Below are 13,442 nucleotides of genomic sequence, written 5' to 3' on the forward strand. Positions count from 1 at the left end.
CCAGGACATACAACAGAGGCGACAGCGGACAACCCTGTCGCACCGACCGAGAGACAGCGAATGACTCCGACAGCTTACCGTTGATCTGCACCGCTACCGTCGGCCTGTCATACAGAACAAAGATCCACTTGCGGAAGTCCGGATTAAATCCGGCGGCCTCTAGCACAGATCCTAGGAACCGATGGTCGACCCTATCGAATGCCTTGGACTGATCCAAACTGATCAGCGCGGCTTCGGCGTCGTCTTCTGTCCCCTCTATGATCGAGCGTATCAAGTGCAAATTGTCTTGAATCGATCTCCCCTTCACAGCATAAGTCTGGTCCGGTTCGATCAAGTCAGTGATGACAACCTGCAAGCGATTCGCAAGAATCTTTGCCAAAATCTTTAACTCTGTGTTTAGCAGAGTCAAGGGCCTAAAATCATCAAAGTTTTCCCTCCCACCATGCCGTTGACCTTTCCTCAGCAATGTGATCACACCCTTGGTCACCTGTCCAGGGATGGAACCCTGGGCAAACCAATGGTTGAACATATCCTTCAGAATAGGGACCAACATGGGCGACAGCCTCAAGTAAAACTCGTAGGGTAAACCATCAAGACCCGGGGATTTGTTATAGCCGACCTGCTTCAACGCAGTAATGACCTCATGTTCAGTAATAAGACCATCACAGCTAGCCGCCCGAGCCGCCGTGAGGCGGGGCGAGTCAGCCAAATAGCTGCCAAACTCATCCACCCTGAGTCCGGGTAGTTGGGTGAAGTGCACCGATAGATGCTCCCGAAACCCCTCGCAGATCTCCCGAGTCGATACTAAGGGGTGTCCTTCCAGGTTATGTACTTTACGAATGTACCCATCCGAACCGCGCCTTAAAGCAGCCTTACGCTCAACAGCGTCAACATTCACAGCCTCGTTAGAAACTTTCTTTAACCTAGCCCTAACTACTTGACCTTCATACCGCTCGCTAGCCAAGCGGTTGAGATCTTGTTTAGCTAGTGCTAACTCTAGGGGGTCCCCCCCCTCCACCGCCCGGGTCAGCTTATCCTCTAAACGCTTCTTTGCCTTAGCCTTATCTATCGCGAGGCGTTGGCTATACTGGACAGAGAAGCGCCTAATTTTGGCCTTGAGACTAACCCACCACTTACTCCCTGTAACCGCCCCCACTAAAGCCCGCTGAATTAGCTCAGTGACCTTCAACCGGTAGTCCTCCAGCTCCAACAAGGTGCTGTTGAACTTCCAGTATCCGGCCAGTTTAGGCCTAGCACTTAAGCTCAAACGGGCCATAACAAGTTTATGGTCCGAGTGTCCTAGCAAGTGGAACGTGGGGCAAGATAGGAAGTCTACATCGCCTCTTCTAACTAACATCCGATCCAAGTAAGTGCTTGGATGGGAAGGCACTACAGGATGCCACGTCCACATCTCCCGCCCCGGATGATCCAGACGAAATCTGTCGACGAGATCGCACGAGGCCATCAGGTCAGACAGACTGCTGTCACACCACGCCGACCCGCTAGTCCCCCCGACCTTATCTATTTTGGGATCAAGGATTGCATTCCAATCCCCCATTAAAACTAACCGTTCCGGATCCACTAAGAAGCCCTCCAACCGTCGAAAAAAGGTTGCCCTCTCTACAGCAGCATTGGGAGCATAAACAGCTACTACACTTTGATCTTGACCCAAAGGCCACAAAGGTCCTCCCATGGGGGGAGATTGTCTAAAATACAAATCTTTCACGTTTTCTATAATCTTTTTTTTTTTGTGATTGCTGGCAATCTTAAAGGCGGCTTTAGTTTCAAAACATCATTTATGTTTAAAACAATTGAAGTAGTGCTTCCTATGAGCAATGGCGGCAGCACATTAACGGATGTGCAATGGCTGCCTGTTCAGTTTTTGTTGGAATTTAAGCTGTTCACCTATTTTTTATTTTTAAAATATATAACTATATAAATACAGAGCATTCCAGACTGAGCGATAAACATTTTTTATTCACTTTAAGCACAGTATTTTAAAACAATTGTCAGTTTAGGTGGATGGTCAATTATGTTGATGTATTAAATATTGATCAATGATCGAGTGATTCTTTGAAAAGAAAATCCGGAAATAGAAAGAAGCTTATGTTGTCTTATACATGGTGACCTCGCCTCAAATGCCACCAAAATTCAATCATTCATAAATATAAACTAAAATCTATGCCTGACTTGTCCACCAAGTTTCAGTCATGAATGCCGAACAGTCTTTGTTTTATTGCCTTTCAGTGACATGAAAAGGCACTTTGGTGATCGTTTTCTCAGTTTTAGGCATAATCATGAATGGGCTTCACACTCATCGGACCTTACCTCCCTCCCTCAGATTTTTATCTGTGGTTTTATTTCAAAGATAATATATATCAAAAAAGATCATGATTTTCAAACCTGGACAGTGTCAAGGGAATAACATATCAAACTTATTGACAATTTTGTCATTTTGTCTACATAAAGATAAATTTCACAATATTGAAAGGAAATGAACAGCAAACGGTGTTAGGTATTTTAAAACAATCATCAGTGTAGGCAGATGAACAATTATGTTGATGTATTAAATATTGACTAATGTCAGGATCGATTCTTTGAAGAGAAAACCCCAAAATAAGAAGAGACTAATGTTGTCATTTATAAGGCGACCAAAATGCCACCCATGTAATCATCATCATCATCATCATCATCATCAGAATCATCATCAGAATCAGAATCAGAATCGTCATCATTATCATTAACATCATCATCATCATCATCATCATCATCATTGTCGTTGTCACTATTATCATCACCATCATCATTGTTATCATAATCATCATCATCATGATCATAATCATCATTAACACCATGATGATGATGATCATCATCATCATCCTTATCATCATCGGTTTATAACGTCCGTTTATATGTTAATATGCGTTGGACGCTTTTAAGAAAATGACTTTCGAAGTAACTTGGTCAGGTTTCTTTTTTATCCTTCAATTCCGTTCTCATTACTTCCTTCCATGTTTTCCTTGATCTTCACTGTCAACTGAACCTGCTACCTCGACTGTTCTACATCTATTAATCGAAGAACACTCATCGATTCTTTCAATGTGGTCATACCATCAAAGTCTCCTGTTCTGCACACATTCCTATACTGTTCAGATTTAATCTTCCTCTAAGTAGCAATCCTTTGTGCAATAGTTGGTACAAAAGAATCATAGTCTCTGTCTGACTTGTCTATCAAGTTTCAGTAACGTATGTTCAACAGTCTTTGCTTTATTGTCGTTTAATGACACACAAAGAATCTTTGGTGATTGTAGCATCAGTCTGGGGCGTGATCACTGAACCATAACCCCACCGAAAAGAGCTATCATAGCATAGAAAGAGACGTTATTAGTATAAAGTTATGAAATAAATAAATAAAAATTGAAATAAGGGGGGGTGAAATGAGAAGAAAAAAGAAGAGAAAAATAATATTTGAACGTTGAAAAAAGAACGAAAAAAGAAAGTCTTTTGTCTACACAAAGATGGCTGACTTATATTGATATGGATAGATTCCAAAATCTTAAGATGAACACGAGAAAAAGCAGCGTTAAGTATTTTAAAACAAACTAGTGAGACCTGTGGAAATTCCACAGTGGCATCTTTCATATTGCTGTACGGAATTCTGTGGATGTTCGGTGTGAATGGAGACCTTGCGATATTATTATTTTTATTTATTTATTTTTTTCTTTTTACATTTTTACATCACCACTTATTAAGGGCCAGGGGCCACTCGAGGATAAGGGTTAAAGAGTGTACAGTAGTCAATTGGACTATATAGTAATTGTCAGTAATAGAAATTCAGTAAAGTTGTTAACTTAAGGGGAACGGCTTATCAAGAACTTGTTTCTTTTGTTAAAACTCTGAAAGTATTTATCTAAGTAATCTGGTTAACGTAGTGTAAGAATATATCCGATTATTACGGTTTATTTCCATTTATATGAGTCTGTGATATATTTGCATTGGCGCGAACGGAAACCTCACGATATCATTATATCATCTTTAGACAAAGCAGATTCTACCCTTGGATCCTAACCAGAAGATCAAAAAGGTATATTTTAGTTTCATGCATAGCCAAAAAGTGGCATCATTTTATTGTATTTTTATTTTTTTACATTGCGTCTTCCGTGATCGGGAGATCCTATTAATTAAAAAGAAAGATAGAAAGTGATAACATACTATGAACATTAAATTAGTTTATCTATATATGAATAATTTAATGTTCATAATATGTAATCATCTTCTATCCTCCTTTTTGTTTGATAAATAGAATCTCCAGATCAAATAATTTATAATATTGAAACATGACACATGTACGTACGTTAAAGGTACTACAGTATTAATATATAGATACTATTCAGTTTATGCTTGACTTGTCCACAAAGTTTCAGTCAAGAGTGTCCAACATCAACTGAAACGTTGTGAAAATAACAACCAAGATGAAAATAGTGGACTGAAGCATATATAATACTAGTCTGGGTACCTGGCGTTGTCCGGGTGTTTGGAGGTGGGTGTTGAGAAAAAAAAAGTGGTAGTAGGCAGGCAGGCTCAAACCAGTACCGCAAAGAAGGAAAAGAACGTGAAAACAAATAAAAAACGTGATGTCTTTGCTGTTGCGTCTAGCGTCAAACCGGAAGTGAAGAAGGCTAGTCAATCGAAAAGAGGGGTTTACTTTCGAAAAGTGCCCAGCTGAGGGTGAAGGAATTACACGTCACGGAATGTATACTTCAAAAATAACAAAAATTGATCAAGTAGTTTTTTTTTTGTTTTTTTTTGAGAAAAACAATTTACTGTTTTTTTTTCTGTCGATAAGTAACAGACGAGGCCATGTTTCTGTAGAGAACATAATAAGGGGAGGTAATCAGTTATTGTTTTGACATTAGGGTTCTCTGTCCTTATCCACTGATTCGTTGATTTCATTTTTGTCATTCTCATCGAAACAGAGTAAAATTTGATTTTCTTGAATAACAAAAACTATTTGATCAAATTACATGATTTTTTGAATATTTCGTCTTCATCCCGTGACATCATACAAAGTTTTCTGTATTTTCTTTAATTTAAAATGCCGTCATAAGTGGCAATCTGAATAAACACAAAAACAAAAACATTTGCGAAAGGAGATGTTGGCAGAAAGTGTTGCCTAAAGGAGATGCTGTGCCTCAGAAAACTCAACCTTTGCCAAAAATATTTTCTGCTTTATTGGCCTAATTCGTTCTTTTGTCGCATTCTAAATTTGAACTGACCTTTGGAAAGAGAGAGAGAGAGAGAGAGAGAGTACAAAGCAATAAAGAGAGAAATAAAGAGAGAAATGAAGAGAGAGAGAGAGAGAGAGTGAAAAAAGAACGAGAGAGAAAGAGAGAGGACAGAGAGAGAAATAGATAGAGAGAGAGACAAAGAGAATGAAAATAAAAAATACAGGGTAGACTAATAAAAGAAAGAAAAATACAGGTGGAACGATAAAAGTGTCGCCCTAAAGAAAACAACACTGCAGCTGTATTTTAAAACTTTTATGAAAAAAAAGTCAATTCCTGTAACTTGATAAGGTAGTAGAGTTGACATCTATTCAATGTAACCGCCTTCAGCCTCAATCACCGCCTCAATACAGGTCCAGAACTGGGAACATGCCTTTTCCAGAAATGTTGGCAGGAGCTCGACGAATACTCAGCGGATGATGGCGATCAGGCTGGCTTTAGTGTTGTGGGAGGTCATGTTTGTGATGTTCTCAACGTATGACCAAACGAAATAGTCGAGCGAGGTTAGGTCGGGGAAGAAGGGAGGCCAGTGATAGAAGGATACAAAGTCGTAGCACTCCTCTTGGAGCCAAGCTTGGGTATCTTTGGACTTATGGGCTGATGCTGAGTCATGCTCCTAGACCCAAGGTCTGCCAACAGCCACCTGATTACACCAAGGGATCACCACACTCTTCAGCACATCCAGGTATACTTTGGTGTTGACTTTCAAGCCGACTTCGAAGATGTGAGGTGGCATGATATGGCTCTCACTTGAAACCCCACCAAAGACCATAACTGTGGACAGAAAGTTCATTGAGCTGAATTTACATTTTGATGGTGCTGGCAATGGTCCTGTTGTCATAACTTGAATCGGTAGAGCGCATGAGTTGTACAGCAGCGCATATCTGATCTCATTTGTTGAATATTGTGCCACTTTCAGACATGATAGAAGGCTCCTATCGCTTTTGGGATTTGCACACAACTGGGCAACTAGTAGATGGACTGCCACAAAAAAAAAAAAAAAAAAGAAAACCGGGTTTCGTCAAACGGAAACAGAATCACGTCTATGGCGACAATTGTATCGTCCCACTCTGTAAATAGAGACAGAAAGAAAAAAAATAGAGACAAAGGAGGGAAAGAAGAGGATAGAATAAAGATAGAGATAAAACGATAGAGAGAAAGAAAGAGGGATGGGGAGAGAAAAATAGAAAAAAAACTTCTGCCGGATTTTAATTTTCAACTGAACTCCACAGAGAGAGGGGGAAGACGAGAGTGAAAGCTAGAGTAGAGAGAAGAAAAAGAAAAAGAAATAAAGAAAGAGAAATAAATAAAGTGAAAAAAGAACGAGAGAGGGGGAGAGGAAAAGAAAAAGACAGAGAGAAAAAGATGGAAAGAAAAATAAAGAAAGCAAGAAAGAAATAAAAAAAAGCAGAAAAGAATAAAGAAAGTGAGGAAGAGAAATGGGAGAGAGAAGGGGATAGAGTAAAGAGAGATAAAAAGAGAAAGAAAGAGGGATAGAGGAAGAGACAAATTGAAAGAAAGGTTCTGTCGGATTTTAAATTTGAACTCACGTTTGTAGAAAAGAGAGGGAGGTGGAACGAGAGTAACAAAGAGTATAGAAGTGGAAAGTGAGGAAGAAAAAAAGAGAGAAAAAGAAAAAGAAAGAGAGAAAAAGAAAAAGAGAGAAAAAAGAACAAAAAGAAAGAGAAAAAAGAACAAAAAGAAAGAGAGAAAAAATAAAAAAGAAAGCGAGGAAAAGAAAGAGAGAAAAAAGAGAGAGAAAGAGAGAAAAAGAGAAAAAGAAAGAGAGAAAGGATAGAGAAGAGGAGAATAAAGGGAGAGAGAAAGAAAGAGAGGAGGGAGAGAAAGAGAAAGCAAAGAGAGGAATAAAGATAAAGAAAGAGAGACAAGAGAGAGAGAGAGAGAGAGAGAGAGGGAGAGAGAGAGAAAGAGAGAAAAATAGTAAGAAATTAAGCCAAATTAAAAGAGAGACAAATGGAAAGAGAGATGGATAGACATAAATAAAAACAGAAAGTAGGAAAAGTAAGAGAAGTTTATGCATAGATATAGAGAGAAATAAAGAGAGATACGAGAGAGAGAGAGAGAGAGAGAGAGAGAGAGAGAGAGAGAGAGAGAGAGAGAGAGCGGTTGGTGCGCGTGTGTCGACGGGAGGGGAGGTCATCCAATAAATTAATTATTTCTTGGATGACTTCCAAGAGATAACCTTGACAGGAAACTGGTTTATGGATGATGTGCGTTGGCTTATGATGAAAATTCTTGCAAAAAAAAAAAAAAAAAAAAACAAATTGATAAATTCGAAAAAAAAAAATGTGGATTTTATTTTCAGAAATTGTGAAAAAATATTTTATTGTCAATTTTATTAGAAAAAGTGAAAATCTGATTAATTTTATTGAGTTTTATAGTGGATTAAATAATGTGACTTATTTAATAAATTGGATTCAAAATGATTTCATGCGTACAACATCGTTCTTAACCCACACACTGGAAATAACAGTCGGAAATAAGTCATACACCATCCACTATGACTATGTAATTCCTAGGCTACATACCTAGAAAACTGGGACAAAAAAATCTGACATAGTGATATGGGACAAGAAAGAGAAAGCAGCAACCTTAGTAGAAGTTAATGCCCCCCAATGATGCGGAGTTAAACAGAGCTGAAAGGGAAAAGATAACGAAATACCAATGTATGACATGAAAAGATAACGAAATACCAATGTATGACATGAAAAGATAACGAAATACGAATGTATGACATGAAAAGAAACTGGAATCTAAAAAAAGATCTCTATCATTCTAGTAATTATAGGAGCAACTGAACTCATGAAAAAGAATTTCAGAAAATACCTGGTCAATATATCTGGTGGACCAAGTGCAATAGAGATTCAAACAATTGCACTTAAAGGTGCCATCAGAATTTTAAAAAGATCTCTCGGTTGGAATATCTGAATAAGTGGGTAAATATTTGGCAAACTTGAACAAACTGATCAGAATTATATATATATAGCTTGAATGCCTACAGCAGAGAGCTTGATTGCCTATTAAACACATTCCTTGATTTTTTTTTTAATCATATTCACCTTACAAAGCATATCGCCACTTGGACGTAAGGGGCTACTATTTGGGGCCATGTCAAGGAAAGATTAACAAGATATTTGTTTGTTACATTTAAATTTCTGCATATTAGTACAGACAGGGAAGCAGGCAGCAGGAAGGGAATTTCAAAGTCTAGCTGTTCGAGGAAAGAAACTATTAGAATAGAAAGTTTTCTGGCATTTAGGGACATCGACAGTGAAGGGGTGAGATCTTATTGCTAAGCGGGTTTGTCGGGGATATGTACGTCGAGGGAGTACAAGTGAAACGAGTTCATCAGAACACATTCCATTAAAATATTTGTAAAACAGGCACAGTGATGCAACATTGCGGCGATGTGACAGGGGCTGGAGCTTAGTTGATAAAGTGGGACTGATTAGATTGACAACTTTTTTTTGGAACCTATCCAAGAGGGAGAGGCTAGTGGTAGATGCACCAGTGCAGATGTGGCAACAACACTCCATGCAGGAGTGAATGGTGACCTTGTAGAGGTACGGGATACTTTCAGTGTGAGTAGTCTTCTAGCTCGATAGAGGGAACCCACCTTCTTTGTAGCAGCCTTTGCAATGTCCACCATGTATTTGTTCCAGTTCATATTGCTTGCAAATGTTAGGTCAAGGAGTTTGAAAGTAGAATTCTCAGGTAGGGTGCTATTTGTCATGGATGTAGGCGGTTGGAAAGGCATCTTATAATTGTTAAAGGAGAGCAGCTTCGTCATACTAGCATTAAATGCTACCATCCATTTGCGGCCCATTCAACTATAGTCTGGAGGTCATTTTCTAACAATTCTGCCATTGTCTTAGATTTATGTCCATCTGTTCTTCTCTCATACATATTATAGAGCGTTGTGTCATCAGCAAATATACCCATCTCGGACACAATATTATCAGGGAGGTCGTTCATGAATATCAGGAATAATAGTGGCCCAAGGATCGACCCCTGAGGCACTTTCACATTAATGTTATGCTGCTTGGATGTAGGTCCGTCAATGACAACCTGTATGCTTCTATTGTTTAAGAAGGATCTAATTATATTTAGTATACGTCCAGTTATACCGTACAATTTAATTTTCATTAACAGCCCTTTATGCCAGACTTTGTCAAAGGCCTTGGATATATCAAGGGCTACAGTCCTGGCTTACCCCGCCTTATCCAGTACATGGTAAATGCGTTCAGAGATGACTGTTAAAATATTTGCAGTAAAACGACATTGCCTGAATCCATACTGTTTGTCAGAGAGATGATCTGCTTTTGTGAGGTGGTGAACTAGTGCTTGATTAATTAAGGTCTCAAAGATTTTAGTGAAGAGTGAGAGGAGACTAATGGGGCGATAATTGAGAGAGTCTGTTCTTTCACCAGAACTCTTGTACGTTGGTATCACAGAGGCCATCTTCCAGCTGTTAGGGAAGCAAGATTCAGCAAGGCATTTATTGTAGAGCTTGGAAAGTATAGGGACTAGCTCGGCTGAACATTTCTTGATTAGTATAGCAGGGATGAGATCAGGCCCACACATCTTTGAGGCATCTAAGTTTTTTATGATATCGCGGACATGAGAAGGGGTGATTAAGGTCTTTCTGTACAGGGGTTTGTCAGGACAACCAGACATGAGGATACTGTTCTCTACAAGTAAACTCTGACTAAATATTAAAAATCGCATAGTATTTGCAGCTCAAATAAGATTTCCTCTGTATTATTAACCAACACTGGCTTTTCTGATGTGATGTGTGATGTTACCTCTAATAACAGCACGAAACTAGATACTCCACCAGATGAGATGAATTCTTGTCCTGGAATCCAATTAAACTAAGAAAAACTAAGAAAGGTATATTATAACATATTTAAGACTAAAAAAGATATGCTACAAGATATAAACATGCTCAATTGGAGAGAGAAAAATTTTGTTCTCAACTATTTCACTAACTCAGTGTTTGAAGCATAAAAAAAAATTAATGGAATATTCTAAATAGCTACACTGCGTAACAAATTATTAACAAGTTTACATTTTTTTTAGATATTTAAGGAACAAGTGAATAAAAATCCATGAAACTTTGAGAAAGTGCTTACAAGACTATTCAGCTACTCCAGTCAGAAAATAAAAGTATTTCAAGCAGTATTAGCGAAACTATGGCAGAAAATAGGAATATCTGTTGCTTTTAGTGTGTCAAGTTATTAACAAGGTTGAGAAAAAAAACACAATATACCCATAACTTGTTTATTGAAATAATTTTCACACATTAAATGAACTAGAAAAATGCTTAGAACACAATAACTACATAGCAATTTCTACGTTGACATAATTAGTAGGGGATATGCGATCCTTTTTTATGAATGACTTGTAAAAAACGTTGGTCCACAGAATTAGTCAAATTTCTGATTTTGTCAACAGTTATTCCTCGCGATACCTCTTGGAGAGCATCCCACAACTCATCTTTGCTCATAAATTGGCGCCCACTTGCATAGAGGCGTTGCTTTTGTTTACTGCATGTGGGGGAGCATTATCCTACATAAAAATAATGGTTCTTCTGAACGTCAACCTTTGCTTCTTCAGCCATGGTTCAAAGTTCTCCTTCAGAAAAGCCTATGTAAGCATTTGACATAATTTTTACGCCTTCTGGGACTCTCCATGGGCCAACTAAAGTACTTCTGATAATCCCAGCCCAAATTATTATCCCACCACCACCTTGTCGGTGCCTTAAGCGCTGATGTCGTCCATCTAGGACCCGTCCCTTGCTTCAGCCATCTGGGCCATCAGAGTGACACGCATTTCATCCATGAACAAAACTTTGGAAAAATCCGTTTTCATGTTGTCCTCTGCCCATTTCAGTCGGTTTTGTATGTGATGGAGGCTTTGTCACAGGCTTAACAGACTTTACCACTCCTTTCAGAAGGCAACATCGAGTACTTTTTGAGATATTCTTCAATCCGGCTTCGTCAAAGACTTCTTGACTTGTCTGCTCAGGGTTCTTAACAACTTCACATTTAATTTGGTATGAAACAACTCTGGATTTATCTTTATCAGCTCTCTTACGTACCTTTGTAGGTTCTTTGACAAAGTTCTTCACAGTTTGATGGTACCTTCCTATCATTTTCAATATTTCGAGGGTAGTTTTACCTTTTGCTAGCTGTTCTGTAATAGTACTCTTTTCAGAACTACTCAAACCACTTTTATGACCCATTTTATTGACGAAACAAACTGCCTAGTTAATAATTTGACACACTTCAAATACCGTGGATTCAGCAATTACGATGGCAAGTTGTTTAGATTACGCGGAACAGTACAAAAATTTCACAGTACGCGCAGCTTAGCATTGTCAATGTTTCCGAAGCTTTTGATACAAAACTACTGGTAAGTTTCAGAAACAGGTAAAAAAATGTTATCTCGTTAATAATTTGACACACAGTGCATGTATCTCCTATAGAAATCAAGTTTTAGTCCCAGGAAAGGGGCCCCTTGATTTCTGAGAAGTTTGAGCGAAGTAAAATGAAACAAGTGAAGCATGCATGGTCCCCCGTGAGTGCACAGTGAACGAGGCATGAAAAAAATGACCAAGTTAAGCATTTGCTCCCCCCCCCCCATTTAGCCTTCAAAGTCTGCAGGAGACGTCAAATCCTGGTGAAAATGAACAAACGATGCAGCTTTACGTCCCAAAAATGGAGTGTTTTTATTAGCCCTAAAAGAGCTCCTGATGCACACCCAAGAGTTATTGCGCCTTTTTGGTCAAGATCAAAGTGTAGTATCTGTTCCCGCAGATGCTGCAAGCTATTACTAGCAAGGACCAGATGTGGGGGCAACCCCACATGCCTGACCTTTAACCAGCTCCCATTTCCCACCTCTCGGGAGCTGGTCCCCTTTTTCCCTTCCCCCTCCCTTCACTCCTCACATTAAAAATTGGCCTTGTGCCTAATTTGCTCGGTGGGGGAGCAAATAAATACCATCTGTTCTTCAGATGCTGCACTTCCATTTCTTGTTCTCTTTCGGTGGAGGATCAGTCCTTCACGACTGAGACAATTTTTTTTATTTTTGTACCTTTTCTCCACGTTAAAAAACGACCCTGGTGTCTAACTCTGTCCCGTGGGGAGGCATAGTAAATAGGTATTGCGAAATATAGACAACAAAATTATACAGAACTCAATTAGTTACAACTTTTCATAAAGTTTTATAAAAAATCCAAGGCGTCAATTTTTTTTCAATAAGCACAAAAGTGTAAATTTTAGCCGAAAGGCACCCCCTAGGGGGGAGGGCAACCAGAGTTTTCCCCGGAAAATCCGTTTTCTTATTTTTTTACTCGTATCATGTATAATGTTTGTGGCAAAATTTAAAAAAAATTCCAAGGCGTAGTTAGGAAAGTGCAGAGAGACGAACAGACAAGGGTGAATTTACAAATCCACCCTCCTTTTGTCGAGGGACCAAACAAAACGATACAGAATATATATATAACGAGAAAGCATGAAAGTAACTTGGTAGACTGACTGCATCTTATTAAAATTAAATATTGAATAAGAAAAAGGTCATGATCTTTCTGAAAAAAACAAAACAAAACACTTTAATATTTCCACTATTAAATATGTATCAACTTTTTTTCAAGGGAACACTGGAATATAACGAGGACTGTCTGGTAAACTGGCTTTTCTAGATAAACTAATACTTATCCTGAAGTTCCATCTTAGCAGACCGGTTATGGTGAAACAAAAAAATGATAACGCATCCTATCATGAGATAATCTTTTTTTTTTTAACCACAAACAAGGCACATTGACACATTGGCGTAAGGGGTTACTATTTGGGACCAATTATGCATGAATACTATAAAGGGTGTTGAGCAGCAAGACATATGTCCAAATTACACTTGACCTTCTGCATGTCAGTACAGTTAGGGAAGCAGATACACGAGAGGGAATTCCAAAGTCTAGCAGTTCGAATGAAGGGGTTATTTGAGTAGAAGGCTTTCTTTCCATTATCTAGGGATCTCTACAGTGTAGGGGTGTGATTTTGCTGTTTGTGATTTTTTTCTCTAATAAAATGTGTTAAAAAAAGGTCTGTATCTGTTTTTAATTGTTTTGAATGT

The sequence above is a fragment of the Euprymna scolopes genome, chromosome 29 (assembly GCF_053919585.1).
Source record: "Euprymna scolopes isolate OS-2025 chromosome 29, ASM5391958v1, whole genome shotgun sequence".
NCBI classification, from domain to species: Eukaryota; Metazoa; Mollusca; class Cephalopoda; order Sepiida; family Sepiolidae; genus Euprymna; species Euprymna scolopes.